Raw genomic sequence first — 16,738 nt, 5'->3', positions numbered from 1 at the left:
ATTTTTAAGACATACCTTTGTAATTTGCTATAGCAGTTTCTATTTTTTCTAGGATTTTTGGTATTGAAAATTAGCTATATCGGTCCATAATAATGCTTCCCACCTGAAGTTTTTCGATATACATAGGTCCACGTCTTCATATAGCCCCTATAGAAGCGTACCTTCCAATGTTCGGTATTTTAAATGTTGTGGCGTCAATATCCCAACGAAATGGCTGAAATTTGGTAGTTAGTCTTCGTTGGGAGTACAAAACTTTTCACATGAAATCTATCGGTATAGGTCCACACCTTCATATTTTCGGTATTTTGAAGATTGTGGCCACAATATGCCAACGAAATGGCTGTTATGTGGTGGGGGTACAAGACACCGTCATATAGCCTCCATAGAACGGTACCTCACAATTTTCAGTATTTTTAAGGTTTTAGCCTCATTATCCCACCGAAATTTGGTAGTTAGTCTTCGTTAGGGGGTATAACACTTCCCATCTGACATTTGTCGTTAAACCTCCACGCCTTCATATAGCCCCCAAAGAACGGTACCTCCCGATTTTCAGTATTTTAAAGGTTGTGGCCTCAATATTCCTCCGAAATGGCTGAAATTTAGTATTTAGTCTTCGTTGGTAGTATAAAACTTTTCCCCAGAAATTTGTCGGTACAGGTCCACGCCTTAATATAGCTCCCATAGAACGGTACCTCCCGATTGTTTGTATTTTGATCGTTATGGCCACAACAATACATCGAAATGGATGGAATTTGGTATTTAGTCATCGTTGGGGGTATTCAACTTTCCCCTTTAAATATGTAGTATAGGTACACGGCTTCATATAGCCCCCATAGAACGGTATCTCGGGATTTCCGGTTTTTCTGCAGTTTGTGACCACAATAATCCATAGAAATGGCTGAAATTTGGTACTTAGTCTTCGTTGGGAGTGCAAAACTTTCTACCTGAAATTTGTAGGTATAGGACCACGCCCTCATAGAAGTGTACCTCCCAACGTTTCTTATTTGTTAAAATTGAATTTCTCGACACAATGTAGCGAAAAGATCGTAGCACATTGGATGTGTACTTCCTCAATAGATTTCATGTTTTATTAAAATTCCCCCTAGTTCAATTAATTAAATTTCTGAAAAATGACAACACTTGTAGATCAATAGATTTTAAATAATGGTTGCCAAATTCGAAATTTCCTAAATACATTTAGGACTTCCGATTGCTTGCTACAAAGAATAAATCGTAAGTAACTGATGGTAAGACTGTATGGAAATATTTTCAATGCAGAGGAAGTTAGACTTCCGTACCAATTTACGAAATTTGATTGAATGAAATACTTAAAAAAATCTAATTTTTCATCCAAAACCACACTTTTGAACCACACATACGAATATGTACATTTGAAATACTAATTTATATTATAGAAATAAACGGTATTGTGTAAATGTATATAAATAAGTTTGTAAATATTTGTGTGTTTTAAACCACCAAAACAATAAGACCATACGTCAGAGTTCAGATAATTAAAAAAATAACGCACGGCATTTGTATTCACAACTGATTTGTTGATTTGTTTGTAGTGTCTTTGTTTTATAACTGCTGTTTAATTTAAAATACAATGTATAAATATTTGTTAGCCATATTTAATTTGGGAGTATTTGCTTTAAAGTTGGATAGACATACATATGTTTTGATTGAAGTTTTACATTATAAATATTTGATTTATACATTGAGAAGGCAAATTACGTTTTTATCTTTATGATAAATTCGGTAAAGATATTATATAAATACCGAATCTCTCACCAATAATAAATATCAGTTGATTACAATTTGCACTACATGAGACATACAGTGGCGGCCATATAATTAAGAACGACATCATATTAAAAAGTATTTGACTTGCTACGTTCCAAATATTTGAATATTTATATGGAACAAGATTGGTAAATAAAGTACAGGGTAAGCACTTTCAAATAAAGCCAAAACATGTTTTAATTCTCCCTCGTTTATACGAAAGATACCACGATTTATTAAAATAGTCATATATCGACCTGGCCACACAATTAAGAACGATATAAGTAAAAGTTACTTTAAGGTAATTTTCATACACAATATGTGAATATATCGTTATATATTTTAGAAATCGGTTATTTTGATTCATTTTTAGTAGGAAATGTCCTTCAATGGTACATATTATTGAGTCTAAGTTTGATAATTAGGGCATACCTAAGGTTTTCCAAATTTGCTCATAATTTGACGAATTTATTTTATTTTTGGGATCTAAAGCCACAGTTTTGGCTTCCTCTCATTCCCTCGATGACGCTCTAAACGATACCCTGTGATTGTCGTTCCATAGTCGGCGCTTATTTACCCTTAAATTGGTTTGGAACCCACTTCTTTGAGTCCTTTACGAGGGAATTGTCTGGGAAATAGTTTCGTATGAGCCATTTCCACCTTATAAATCGGTAGGATTGTTGTCTGCAGGTAGTAGACAGGAAATTAAAAAATAATTTCGTTTTGTACAAAAAATTGGCTTAACGGTACACCAAACAAAAAATAAGTTATAATATTTTGAAAGCCTTCATTGCACAATGTCTTTGTGGGTGTGGTAGGCATAGTTATGTAAGACTTTTTAATCAATGAAGCTCATATTAATATCAAAACTAGTAAAATCAATAATTTTTATGGATGAAAATACAATGTTTGTATAAACTAATGTCTGATGTACATACACAACATTATTGTGGAATTTGAGCTTTCAAAACATTATGTTAATAAATGTTATATTCGGTGTGGAATTCTTCCAATTTTTGTGTAGACGTTATATTATTGTTTCATTTCCTGTCTACTACCTGAGGACAAAAATCCTACCGCTTTATAAGGTGGAAATGAGTCTTATGAAACTATTTCCCAGACAATTCCCTCGTAAAGGACTCAAACAAGTGGAATAAAAGCCAATTAAGGGTAATTAAGCGCCGATTATGGAACGACAATCACAAGGTATCATTCAGAGCGTCGTCGAGGGAATGAGAGGAAGCCAAAACTGTGGCTTTAGATCCCAAAAATAAAATAAATTCGTCAAATTATGGGCAAATTTTGGAAAACCTTAGGTATGCCCTAATTATCAAACTTAGACTCAATAGTATGTACCATTGAAGGACATTTGATACTAAAAATAAATCAAAGTAATCGATTTCTAAAATACACAACGATATATTCACATATTGTGTATGAAAATTACCTTAAAGTAACTTTTACTTATATCGTTCTTAATTATGTGGCCAGGTCGATATATGACTATTTTAATAAATCGTGGTATCTTTCGTATAAACGAGGGAGAATTAAAACATGTTTTGGCTTTATTTGAAAGTGCTTACCCTGTACTTTATTTACCAATCTTGTTCCATATAAATATTCAAATATTTGGAACGTAGCAAGTCAAATACTTTTTTAATATGATTGTCGTTCTTAATTATATGGCCGCCACTGTATATAAAATGTGTAACTATTGGGTGGTTAAAGCTGATCCAAAGTAATATTTCCAACTGCAACAGTTGCTGATGCGGTGGCCCTAGCCCCGACATTTTTGTCAAAGCTGTACCAAAACAAAAAAATCAACACAGGACAGTGAAGGAAAAGAAAACTCGAGCAAGAAAAATTAGAAACCTTTTAAAGGGATAACATCAAAATAAACCCTGAGTCCTACAAGGAAATCGAGGAAGAATATAAAGAAAGTATAGGAATGAGGTAATTATAAACGGCAAATTATAAACTATCAGCCATGTCACAGATTCCGATCGGAATGGTTTCAATTCAGTAATTTATTGATTGGTTTCATAATTTAATAATCTGTTAATAATTGGTTTCGTTATTTCAGAAATAATGGGAATTTTGCGAATGTTTTAAAAAACACATTAAGAAAAATATGAAACAAAATGTGATTTTGTTAATAAAACAATATTTTAATTGTTTTTGACAGCCTGTTTATGTAGGTCGATAAAAAATGAATACGTAAGAAACTACTAAACTTAAGTGTGTTTTTAAATTTGTTTTTTGTTTTGCAAAATTAAAGGAAATAATATTTCCAAAACTAAAGTTTGGGTGTTTTTCGTGCGCACATATTTGCGTTTCGAAATACATAAACAGACTGTAAGTGTTTTTGGAGTATTTTAAAGTGACATGTTTCCAAAAAATGCAATTCCACTTGCAAAAACAAAAGTGGTTTCATTCCAAAAACAAAATATTTCTTTTATTTTGGTTTCTGAAGAAGCTAAATACGGAATCAATTCCACTTTCGATGATAATTCTTTTCTGTGACATGCCTGTATAAAATTAATTATCACAAAATATAACATGGAAATTTTAGAAATATTATACGCAATGTTCGTTGGTATTGGCAATGAGATAATTTTCCCAAAGATACTACCACTGTAGTTTTTGTTAACGAGATGTGGCATAGCTTTTAGACCGTAAAATAAGCAACATGTTGCTCAATATTATTAATCTTCATATTTCAACATTAATTGTTGTTCCTCTAAAAAGTCTACTATAAAGGTCACCTAAAATCCTCTAAAAAGACTACTTTAAAGGTCACCTAAAATCCTCTAAAAAGTCCACGTTTGGATTGACCCAAATAGTTTAAAAAGTCCACGTTTGGATTGACCCAAAATAGTTTAAAAAGTCCACGTTTGGCTTGACGTAAGATCATTTAAAAAATTCCACTTTTGGTTTGACGTAAAATCATTTAAAAAATTCCACGTCTGAGTTGACCTAAAATCCTTTAAAAAATTCACGGTTGAGCTGACATAAAATTCTTTAAAAAGTCCACGTTTCCGTTGATCTAAAATTCTTTAAAAAGTCCCACGTTTGTGTTGACCTAAAATATTTTAAAAAGTCCACGGTTGGGTTGACCTAAAATCCTTAAAATCCTTTGGGTTGACCTAAAATCCTTTAAAAGTCAACGTTTGGGTTAACCTAAAATCCGCTAAAAAAGTCCATGTTCTGGTTGAGCTAATATTGTTAAAAAGTCAACGTTTGGGTTGACCTAAAATCCTTTAAAAAATCAACGTTTGGGTTGAACTAAAATCCCTTAAAAAGTCCACGTTTGTGTTGACCTAAAATTCTTTAAAAAGTGCGCGTTTGGGTTGACCTAAAATCCTTTAAAAAGTCCACGTTTGGGTTGACTCAACATATTTTAAAAAGTCCATGTTTGGATTGACCTAAAATTATTTAAAAAGTCCACGTTTGTGTTGACCTAAAATTATTTAAAAAGTCGACGTTTGGGTTGACCTAAAATCCTTTAAAAAGTCCACGTTTGGGTTGACCTGAAACCCTTTAAAAAGTCCACGTTTGGGTTGACCTAAAATATTTTAATAGATCCACGTTTGACCTAAATTCTTCTAAAAAGTCCACGTTTGACCTAAATTCTTCTAAAAAGTCCACGTTTGACCTAAAATCTTTTAAAAAGTCCACGTTTGGGTTTAACTAAAATTTTTTAAAAAGTCCGCGTTTGGGTTGACTGAAATCCTTTAAAAAGTGCACGTTTGGGTTGACCTAAAATCTTTTCAAAAGTCCACGTTTGGGTTTAACTAAAATTATTTAAAAAAGCCACGTTTGTGTTCACCTAAAATCCTTTAAAAAGTCCACTTTTGGGTTGACCTAAAATCCTTAAAAAAGTCCACGTTTGAATTGACCTAAAATCCTTAATAAAGTCCACGTTTGGGTTGACCTAAAATCTTTTAAAAAGTCCACGTTTGGGTTTAACTAAAATTATTTAAAAAGTGCACGTTTGAGTTGACCTAAAATCTTTTCAAAAGTCCACGTTTGGGTTTAACTAAAATTATTTAAAAAATCCACGTTTGTGTTCACCTAAAATCCTTTAAAAAGTCCACTTTTGGGTTGACCTAAAGTCCTTAAAAAAAAGTCCACGTTTGAATTGACCTAAAATCCTTAATAAAAGTCCATGCTTGGGGTGACCTAAAATCCTTTAAAAAGTCCAGGTTCGTGTTGACCTAAAATCCTTTAAAAGTGCACGTTTGGTTTGACCTAAAATCCTTTAAAAGGTTCACGTTTGGGTTGACTCAAAATCATTTAAAAAGTCAAAGTTTGTGTTGACATAAAATCCTTTAAAAAGTGGGTTGACTGAAATCCTTTAAAAAGTGCACGTTTGGGTTTAACTAAAATTATTTAAAAAGTGCACGTTTGAGTTGACCTAAAATTTTTTCAAAAGTCCACGTTTGGGTTTAACTAAAATTATTTAAAAAGTCCACGTTTGTGTTCACCTAAAATCCTTTAAAAAGTCCACTTTTGGGTTGACCTAAAATCCTTAAAAAAGCCCACGTTTGAATTGACCTAAAATCCTTAATAAAAGTCCATGCTTGGGGTGACCTAAAATCCTTTGAAAGTCCACGTTTAGCTTAACCTAAAATACGTTTGGGTTGACCTAAAATCCTTTAAAAAGTCCACGTTTGGGTTGACCTAAAATCCTTTAAAAAGTCCACGTTTGGGTTGACCTAAAATCCTTTAAAAAGTCCACGTTTGGGTTGACCTAAAATCCTTTAAAAAGTCCCACGTTTGGGTTGACCTAAAATCCTTTAAAAAGTCCACGTTTGGGTTGACCTAAAATCCTTTAAAAAGTCCACGTTTGGGTTGACCTAAAATCCTTTAAAAAGTCCACGTTTGGGTTGACCTAAAATCCTTTAAAAAGTCCACGTTTGGGTTGACCTAAAATCCTTTAAAAAGTCCACGTTTGGGTTGACCTAAAATCCTTTAAAAGTCCACGTTTGGGTTGACCTAAAATCCTTTAAAAAGTCCACGTTTGGGTTGACCTAAAATCCTTTAAAAAGTCCACGTTTGGGTTGACCTAAAAATCCTTTAAAAAGTCCACGTTTGGGTTGACCTAAAATCCTTTAAAAAGTCCACGTTTGGGTTGACCTAAAATCCTTTAAAAAGTCCCACGTTTGGGTTGACCTAAAATCCTTTAAAAAGTCCACGTTTGGGTTGACCTAAAATCCTTTAAAAAGTCCACGTTTGGGTTGACCTAAAATCCTTTAAAAAGTCCACGTTTTGGGTTGACCTAAAATCCTTTAAAAAGTCCACGTTTGGGTTGACCTAAAATCCTTTAAAAAGTCCACGTTTGGGTTGACCTAAAATCCTTTAAAAAGTCCACGTTTGGGTTGACCTAAAATCCTTTAAAAAGTCCACGTTTGGGTTGACCTAAAATCCTTTAAATATTTATTCACGTAATTTTTGTTTTGCTCTAAAATTTAGAGTCGTAATGTCCACGTCCATAACAAAAACAACTCAACCATACACCAAACACTCACTAAACAGTTTTTATGTTTTGAATTTGTTCCTTTACAATTGTTTAATACCAAGTTAGAGTCCACTAAAACTCTAAAAAGACTAGGCGGACCCTAAAGTGCTCTGTTGGTCCTCACTTTTATATCCTCCACCATATGGAGGGTATAATTAAATTTGTTTGAAATCAAGATACAGCTCGCAATTTTAAAGATAGAGAGTCAATATTTGGTACAGAAGTTTTTTATTACTTGCAGCATGGTTGGTATTGAAAATGGGATATATCGGTCCACGTTTTGATATAGCCCCCATAGAACGGTACCTCCCGATTTTCGTTATTTTGAACGTTGTGGCCTCAATATTCTACCTAAATGGCTAAAATTTGGTAGACTTCGTTAGGGTACTCAAACTACCCCTTTAAATTTTTCGGTATATGTCCCACGCCTTCATATAGCCCTCATGGAAAGGTACCTCCCGATTTTCCGTATTTTGAAGGTTGTGGCTCCAATATTGCACCAAAATGGCTGAAATTTGGTATTTAGTCTTCAATGTGATGTAAAACTGTTCGCCAGAAATTTGTCTGTACAGGTCCCACGCTTTCAGATTGCCCCATTTCCGACTAAAATTCGTAGGTATAGGTCCACGTTTTGATATAGCCCCCTTAGAACGGTACCTCCCGATTTTCGTAATACTGAAGATTGTGACGTCAATATCCCACCGAAATGGCTGAAATTCGTTATTTGGTCTTCCAAGAGTTTAAAAATATTCCAGAAGAGTGTTATCAGTATAGGTCCACGTCTTCATATATCCACATAGAAGCGTACTTCTTGATTTTCGGTATTTTTTAAGTTTTAGCCACATTCTCTTACCGAAATATAGGAAATTTGGGATTTAGTCTTCTTTGAGTCTAAAAACTTTCCATCAGAAATTTGTCGGTATAGATCGACGTTTTGAAATGGCCCCATAGAACGGTGCCTCACATTGTTTTACCGAAATTGCTGCAATTTAGTATTAATATAATATTTCTTACCGCCGCACGATGGTCGAAATCACTGATCTAGCGGCGCGAAATTAATAACTTGAAAACGAATTGAGATATCTTTCTGAAATTTTGTACAAACTCAGTCTGTGTTCATGGTAATAATGGACTAAATATGAACAACATCGGCTAATATTTTGGTATAGCCACCATCAGGGACGTAGCCAGGATTTCATTTCGGGGGGGGGGGGCCCACCTGACCAAAATGTTGAAAGTTCATGTTAGCGAAAATTTTTTATTTAGCAATGATGTTAAACTTATTTTAGACTTATTCTACGGATGAAATAATTTTCATTGCTATTTTTAATTCAAATGGCGTAAGACTTCTTAGCCGTTTTTATCTTGTTTTTAGACTAATTTAGCGTCCAATCGTTGGACTTCACTTATAGAAATTCTGGATCCTCTCATAAATTTATCAGGAACAAGTCTTAACTTCTTTTAAAATGAAATTATGTCGCCCAATCCAAGGCTATACATGTAAATATTCTTTTAGCAAAAATCCATAAACACATTTTTTTCAATCTACATTTTTATACTCTCAGCCTTTAGCCAAAATGTGCCTCATCGAAATAATGGCTTTAGGGTCAAAGTGTGTATGGAAGAAATCTGTTTCAGAAAACTTGGAGTCGACTTAGCTATGTCCATTTGTCTGTGTAGCCGCCTGGAGAGCATTAACAGTTCAACCGATTCGGTCCAAAATTTGGCCTTCGTGATATGTTGATCAACTTCGAAGATGAGCCATATGATCCACTCTTTCGGCAAACTTCCGCAGAGTATTTCAAAAATTTTAAGCGAAGTGCAGTTTAAGACCTCTCTGGATAAGCTGTGTAAGCTTAAGACCTCATGGTCATGGCTTCACTTCCCTTATGCTAATAATTTAGTTATAAGTAAAAATATGAAATAAATAAATCAATAAATTAAAAAACTCTCTGGAAAGCTTTGCTTTTTTTGCAACAAGTGTTCTCGGGCCTCCTATTACTACCGTACAAGTTTTTCAGAGGCAAGTCTACATTTCCAGAGAAAATTGCCCGAATGCTGTAAAGAACACCTAAGGCAATCATGTGTAGTGGCTAGTGTGCACAACAACTTTCGAACCGGATACTGCGTTGGTCCAAACTTTGTTTATCGCAATTTTTCTGCGATATTAATATACAAAATTCGAAGATAGTGCTTTTCGGTCTACTTCTTCTGGTATTTTCCCCCCAAATATCAAGAATTTTAGCTAAAGTGGTATGCGCGAGTTTTCTTGAACGGAGCAACAGATTTGGTCCAAACTTTGGATTTAGTAATATTATTTCCAAACTTAGTTTTTTGCTCGAAAATGGGCCATACAGAGGTACATCCCTCACAAACCTTCAAAATAGTTGTTTAAGTGCAGTGTAAGGTCTATTTGAGGATCTTTAGAAATTTTGACTGGATGTATTCCTTATGTTTAGAGCGGTATTATGTTTTTCGTGGGCAAGTCCCATATTTCCTGACATAAGAGTCAAAAGGTGAAAAATTATACTGTGGCGAACTGAAATGACTGGTGGGTGTAATATCTTTTGAAAGGAATGACTCCCAAATTAAGATCTACTCCTAAAATGAACCATGTCGGTCCGGTCAGTTTCTCCATACCTCCTCCGCTACACTTGTGATCAATGATACAAATCCATATTTTGTTTGCAAGTTCATACGTCCGAAAATGGCTGAAAATTTCTGAAAATCTCCTAATGCATAGTTTTAGGTTTAAGGATTTTGGCTGTGTAGCCGCTATTCGATCTGTCTATAGATGAAAGTTTCAATTCACACAGGCTCGGGGTATATTCCTGTCCGCAAAGTCGAGTGGTACTTGTTGAGATTTTGACGAAGAAGAACCTGTTTCCGATCAGTTTTTAGATTTCGTTTGTCGTCACAAGGTCATTTACCGAAGGAGGAAAAATTAACATTTCTAGAAACGTGCATCCATTGAAAGTACTTCTCAAAATACAATTGCTGTGGGTTTCTATGACGTTTTCTTCTGGCTTTATTCAACGAGCAATCGACAAAAAATCTCTGAAGATGAAATTCATTGTAATTTTGAAATATTGGAAATAATAAAGTAGAAAAAAAAACCGCTGAACCTATCTTCCTGAAATTTTCAGAGTATATCACTACATGACCTGAAGGTAACATAGGCTATAAAAATTTATGAAATTCCGGGTTGATCCAGAGATATAGCATCAGAATCGGAGGTACCTCCAAAAAATTTAGATTTTTTATGCAAATATCTATAGAATGGTAACAGATAATGACTCCACATTTTGGATGTGTGCAGGAATTTGGTCTAGAAATAAATTTGCCAAATCATATTGAAATCGGTTCAGATTTGGATATGGCGCCTATATATATTTTCGGCCGATTTCATGTATTTTATGCATTAAACACCCTGTGTATGTCCAATTTCAATGAACTTTGGATGTGTGACGGAATTGGGTCTAGAAATAAATTTTTCAAATTATAATGAAATTTCTTCAGATTTGGATATAGCTCCCATATATATTTTCTTCCGATTTCATGTATTTGATTCACCAAACACGCTTTATACATATACCCGATTTTAATAAAAGTTGCAACGAGTGACGAATATTGGCCTAAAAATAAATTTGTCAAAATATATTTTACCTTATTCGGGGTAGCGAAGCGCACCGGGTTCAGCTAGTAAAATATAAACATTGACCTCAAGCTCAATAATCTTGATATTATTAACATTCGAAAGGTCGAACAAAACATAAAAATTCGACAGAAAAATCCTTTTGTCCAATAGATATTTACTACACTGCGGTGGAACGGAAATTATATCATAAAAAATGGTTGATATACATATTTTTTTGGAAATTTCAAACATAATAAAGAATTTGTAATTGTTATGAATTTCAAAATAGTTCATTATAAAAACGTGTTAGAGAAAATATACAAACACTTAAAACCACAAAGATTAAGCAACATTTACATTTTATTGTTGAATTGCTCTTATATAAAATTTCAAAAACAAAATATCGCAAAATGTTGTTTCTGGATGTTGGGGCCCGGGCCCCCCCTGGCTACGTCAGTGGCCCCCATATAACGGTACCTCCTGATATTCGGTATTTTCAGGATTTAAGCCACCCTTTTCTTCTAAATTAGTTGTAATTTGGTACTTAGGGTTTCTAGTGATTACTAAACCTTTCCAACAAAAATTGTGGACATAGGTCCACGTTTGGGTATAGGCCCCTTTTAAGGTTCCTCCCGATTTTCGGTATTTTGGGGGTTTAAAGCTACATTTTCCGGCCAAATTAGGTATTTGGGGTTCCCAGTGGACACAAACTTTCTCCATAAAAAATTGTGGACATAGGTCTACGTTTTGGTATTGTCCCCATATAACGGTACCTCAAAATATTCGGTATTGTAAGGATTTTGTCTAAATTTTCAGACCAAACAAGCTGAATTTTGGCACAGGAGGTTCTCGTTGGCTATACATCTTCTCCACCAAAAATTGTGAACATAGGTCTACATTTTGATATAGCCCCCATATAACTGTACCGACAGATTTTGGGTATTTTGAGGATTTAAGCTATTTTTCAAGACCATTTATCAGCAAGATTTGCAGCTATTTGCAGCTAAATTGTGGTTATTTGGAATCTAGGAAGTCCAATTTAATTAGTAAAAAATTAATTGGACTGAACCTCAGTGGACCTTGGTAGTTACGCTCCATTCAACAAAAGTATATTGCACTAAAAACATAAAAAAAATAATAATTTTTGAAAATTTATTGCTACATAACTATGTAACTTCAGGCCCCAAAATTTTTTTTTACGTATAACTTTCACCCTCTCCTATCAATAAAAAATAAACTTTGTTTAGTTTAATTACGAATTTATTAAACAATTAAACAAATATGAAAGCAGGTTCTTAGCAACAATTTTGTTAAAATCTGACGCATCAAAATCTCTTGCACTTGACAGTTAAAGCATAGTACACACGGTCCAACAAAACTGACAGTCATCGAGGACTATTTCGTTAATATCAAAGTCTAGCTGAATAATTACTTTCCTAATCACTAAATTATACCTTAAATGTTGTATTTCAATAATTTTTAGTTAACAAAAAGTTTTTATTTGCCAGAAAATTGCCGTAAAAGTACGTTGACTGTCAGTTTTGTTGGACCGTGTGTACTATGCTTAATAACTGAGTGAATATTTACAACAACAAAAAAGTGAAAACAAAATGTTAGTCAGCAGAGTGTCTGTAATCGATACAATGGAAAACATTTTGCAATTTTATACCTTGATTTGTTGACTTTCGCGCCGCTTGATCTATGGTTTCGACCAGTGTGCGCCGTCGCGTTTTCTTGTTCTCACCATATCATCTTTTATCGAAGTAATTTTTGTTTTGATATCAATGTAAGTCCGTGTTTAGACACACAAATTTCTCGGGAAAGTAAATTCAGTTTTTAGTCAATAGGGGGTAGGAAAGAGTATTGAGGAGCTCTTTCCTCTCCGCTCTCTCCCAAAAAACTCAATTTACTTTCCCGAGAAATTTGTGTGTCTAAACATAGACTAAATATGCACTACAAAAACAAATCATTCATTCATTAGAGCACTCACTGAACACTTTACGCATTGATTTTCTTTCACTATTTGCAAGCACAACAATAACATTTTTCGCAACACTGGTTCCTTTACAATAAATTAACTTTTTTATTTAAATTTTTATTCAATAATTTTTTTTTTAATTTAATACTACAAAGTTAAAACGCGACCGAACATTTGCAAAAATTCTTTAAACCAAAGAAATGAAGAAAAAGTAACTGTTCATTCTTCTTCTTTTACGGTTGCATTGAGAGAAAACAGTGAGAATACCTACTAAATTGGGGATATTCAAGGAGAATTATAATTTGTTATCACTTTTCACTTATTGCCTCTCGCTACTTGTTATCTCTTTGACTCAATATGACATTTGTTTTGGTCAAAATTTGCCCTATTTATACCCCCTAATTTGCATGTTATGGGGAACTTAATTAATGACAAAATGCTGCCACATGTTCTTATACAAGTATATTATAGGTATGTATGTACATGCAAACATTTCTGAGATTGCATATTGTTATCGGTTATTTTTTTATTGATTGCAAGTATGTTGGTTGGCGTAGTGGTCAAAGTTGTTATTTACATTGACTCCAAATCCGTAGTCGACTCAGAATTATAATTTTCCATCAAGTAAATATCAATTAGAGAAATCTACTACTGCCACGATACACACCGTAACACACATTTTATGTAAAGAAATTTGCGTTCCCACACAAAATATTGTTTGAAATATTGTTGTTATTTTTCAAATGCGCACTTTAAGACTAGGTCTGACGCCGTTTTAAAGTTTTTTTTTTTTTACAGCAAGTAGTCCTCGCCGCTCTTTACGGCAGTATAATGTTTACGAGATCATGTTTAAAACTTCCCGACATTATTACCTATAATGCTGTTAAAAGCCTATAGCAACAAAAAAAAAAAAAACAAGTAAAAAAGCATTAAGTTCGGCCGGCCGAACTTTTCATACCCTCCACCATAAAATATTCATTCCTGTCCCCAACTTTAAGTGAGTACGTTAAAATGTCAGATAATGTACATAAAATGCTTCATTCGGGAGGCCCTTTTTTATGGTGCCTATATCTAACTGTTGACAATTTTTGGTGGGCTAGAAATTGGGAGGTACTGTTATATAGGGGTTATAATAAACATGGGCCTATGTTGACAGTTTTTGATGGGAGCCTTTAATGTCAAATAACTCCTAATTCAGTTAAAAATTTAGCTAGAATCCTCAAAATATCGAAAATCGGTACATAACGTGGGAACTTCAAATGTCATTAACAGCTAGTTCGGAGGTATCTGGGCTATACGAAAATATGAACTTAAATGAACAATTTTTGTTGCAGAATTTTTGTTGACTTTTAAATTTCAAATTACAGAAAGTTCGTCCAAAAATAAAGCTAAGGTACGGAAAATCGGAGGTTTGTTTTTGGGGCTATACGAAAACATGGACCTACGTTAAACATTTTAAGTAAAATCCTCAAAGTACCGAAAATAGGGAAGTATCGTTATATTGGGGCTATGTTGAAAATTGTTGATGCAGATGTGTGGTGACCACTACAACCTTCAAATTACAGTTAGTTCTGTTAAAAATTGTAGCTAAAATTGCCAAATTACTGAAAATTGGGAGGTACCGTTACATGGGAGCTATATCCGAACATGGACCTATGTTGACAATTTTTGATGGAGAGGTGTTGTGACCACTAAGAACTTCAAATGTCAAATTACTGCTTGTTCGGTTTAATATTGTAGCTAAAATCATCAAATTAACTGAAAATCGGGAGGTACCGTTATATGGGGGCTTTCTTGACAATTTTTGGTGGAGAGGTGTGGTGACCACTAAGAATTTCAAATGTCAAATGTTCAAATTACAGATAATTCGGTTAAAACTTGTTGGTAAAATTCTCAAAATACCTGAAATCGGGCGGTAACGTTATATGGGGGCTATTCCCAAAACATGGACCTATGTCCACTAGTTATATAAGTTTATTGACATTTAAGAACCCTAAATGTCAATTGATAGCTAAATCGGTCTGAAAATGTAGATAAAAACGTCAAAATGCCGTAAATCGGGGGTACCGTTATATGGGGGCTATACCAAAACTTGGACCTAGGTCCACAACTTTTGTTATATAAGTTTAGTTACACTTAAGAACCCTAAATGTCAAATTATAGCTATATCGGTCTGAAAATGTAGCTAAACGCGTCAAAATACCGTAACTCGGGGGGTACCGTTATATGGGGGCTATACCAAAACGTGGACCTATGTCCACAAGTTTTGTCACATAAGTTTATTGACATTTAAGAACTTCAAATGTCAAATTATAGCTAAATCGGTCTGAAAATGTAGCTAAACCCGTCAAAATACCGTAAATCGGGGGGTACCGTTATATGGGGGCTATAACAATACGTGGACCTATGTCCACAACTTTTTTTATATAAGTTTATTGACTTTTAAGAACCCCAAATGTCAAATTATAGCTAAATCGGTCTGAAAATGTAGCTAAAAACGTCAAAATACCGCAAATCGGGGGTACCGTTATAATGGGGGCTATACCAAAACGTGGACCTATGTCCACAACTTCTAATTTATAAGTTTACTAACACTTAAGAACCCTAAATGTCAAATTATAGCTACATCGGTCTGATAATGTAGCTAAAAACGTCAAAATACCGTATATCGGGGGGTACCGTTATATGGGGGCTATACCAAAACGTGGACCTATGTCCCACAACTTTTGTTATATAAGTTTATTGATACTTAAGAACCCTAAATTTCAAATTATAGCTAAATCGGTCTAAAAATGTAGCTAAAAACGTCAAAATACCGCAAATCGGGGGTTACCGTTATATGGGGGCTATACCAAAACGTGGACCTATGTCCACAAGTTTTGTTATATAAGTTTGTTGACACTTAAGAACCCTAAATGTCAAATTATAGCCAAATCGGTCTGAAAATGTAGCTAAAAACGTCAAAATACCGTAAATCGGGGGGTACCGTTATATGGGGGCTATACCAAAACGTGGACCGATATAGCCCATCATCGAACTTGACCTGCCTGCACACAAAAGACGCATTTTCCCAAAATTTCAGCGTCCTATCTCTATTTTTGTGGATGCTAGAGTGATTACCACAGACGGACGGACGGACGGACGGACGGACGTGCTCAGATCGACTTAGAATTTTACCCTGATCAAGAATATATATACTTTATAGGGTCGCAAATGAGTATTTCAATGCGTTACAAACGGAAAAACAAACTTAATATACCCTCCATACTATGGTGGAGGGTATAAAAATGACGCAAGATAACTCCTGAAGAGAGAACCCGATTAGGTCCAAATATTGCACATAACTCTTCCAAAATAACATGACATTCGAGGATGGACTATATTGATCGACTCCTTTCGGTATCGCCCCCACAAAAGTACAAATATTTTGGCTTGTCCTCGGATAAATTTTAAAGTTTATTTTGGGTAGTTCTCAATGTACTTCCCGATGTAATGGTCCGAAAGTTTCAAAGATCAAATAAAAAAGTATCAGTCTGCTTTGCCGACAGAAAATTGAGGCTACCCAATGTGTGGCTTTCTTGGACGTATAAAATTGCCGAACAAATTTCGAAACTTTTCGCGTGTTTATCGTTTCGATTGTATGCGTTCCGATGCTTAACTGTTGCTAATAACTTTTATTTATTTCAATGCATAAACGAGTTAAGCTTTTGCAGAGCAGTTATCGACATAGTTCATTTTGGTCCATAATCTCGCGAAGTATGGTATTTGATATGTTCGAAAGTAATCGTCCGCTCCAGCCAGATAGATGGACGGATAG

The 16,738-nt window shown here is 34.4% G+C and overlaps 1 protein-coding gene across 4 annotated transcripts in view; it reads right to left on the bottom strand.

The window, feature by feature from the left end:
- Positions 1–13,112, bottom strand: part of LOC141398095 (uncharacterized) — a 373,354-nt gene extending 360,242 nt beyond the window's left edge. For 2 of the 4 annotated variants that reach the window (XM_073975314.1, XM_073975315.1), the window contains exons 1-2: positions 12,934–13,112; positions 12,613–12,757 (exon numbers count right to left, since the gene is read on the bottom strand). The gene's annotated coding sequence lies outside the window, so the exon portion shown is untranslated. The remainder of the gene's footprint in view (positions 1–12,612; positions 12,758–12,933) is intronic. The other 2 variants (XM_073975312.1, XM_073975313.1) reach the window with 1 other exon arrangement.
- Between the last annotated feature and the right edge of the window lie 3,626 nt (positions 13,113–16,738).

The sequence above is a fragment of the Musca autumnalis genome, unplaced genomic scaffold, assembly GCF_047663935.1.
Source record: "Musca autumnalis isolate F117 unplaced genomic scaffold, ASM4766393v1 scaffold_3, whole genome shotgun sequence".
Classification (NCBI taxonomy): Eukaryota; Metazoa; Arthropoda; class Insecta; order Diptera; family Muscidae; genus Musca; species Musca autumnalis.
The sequence above is the reverse complement of the archived record's forward strand: the minus strand, read 5'-3'. Positions and strand labels throughout refer to the sequence as shown.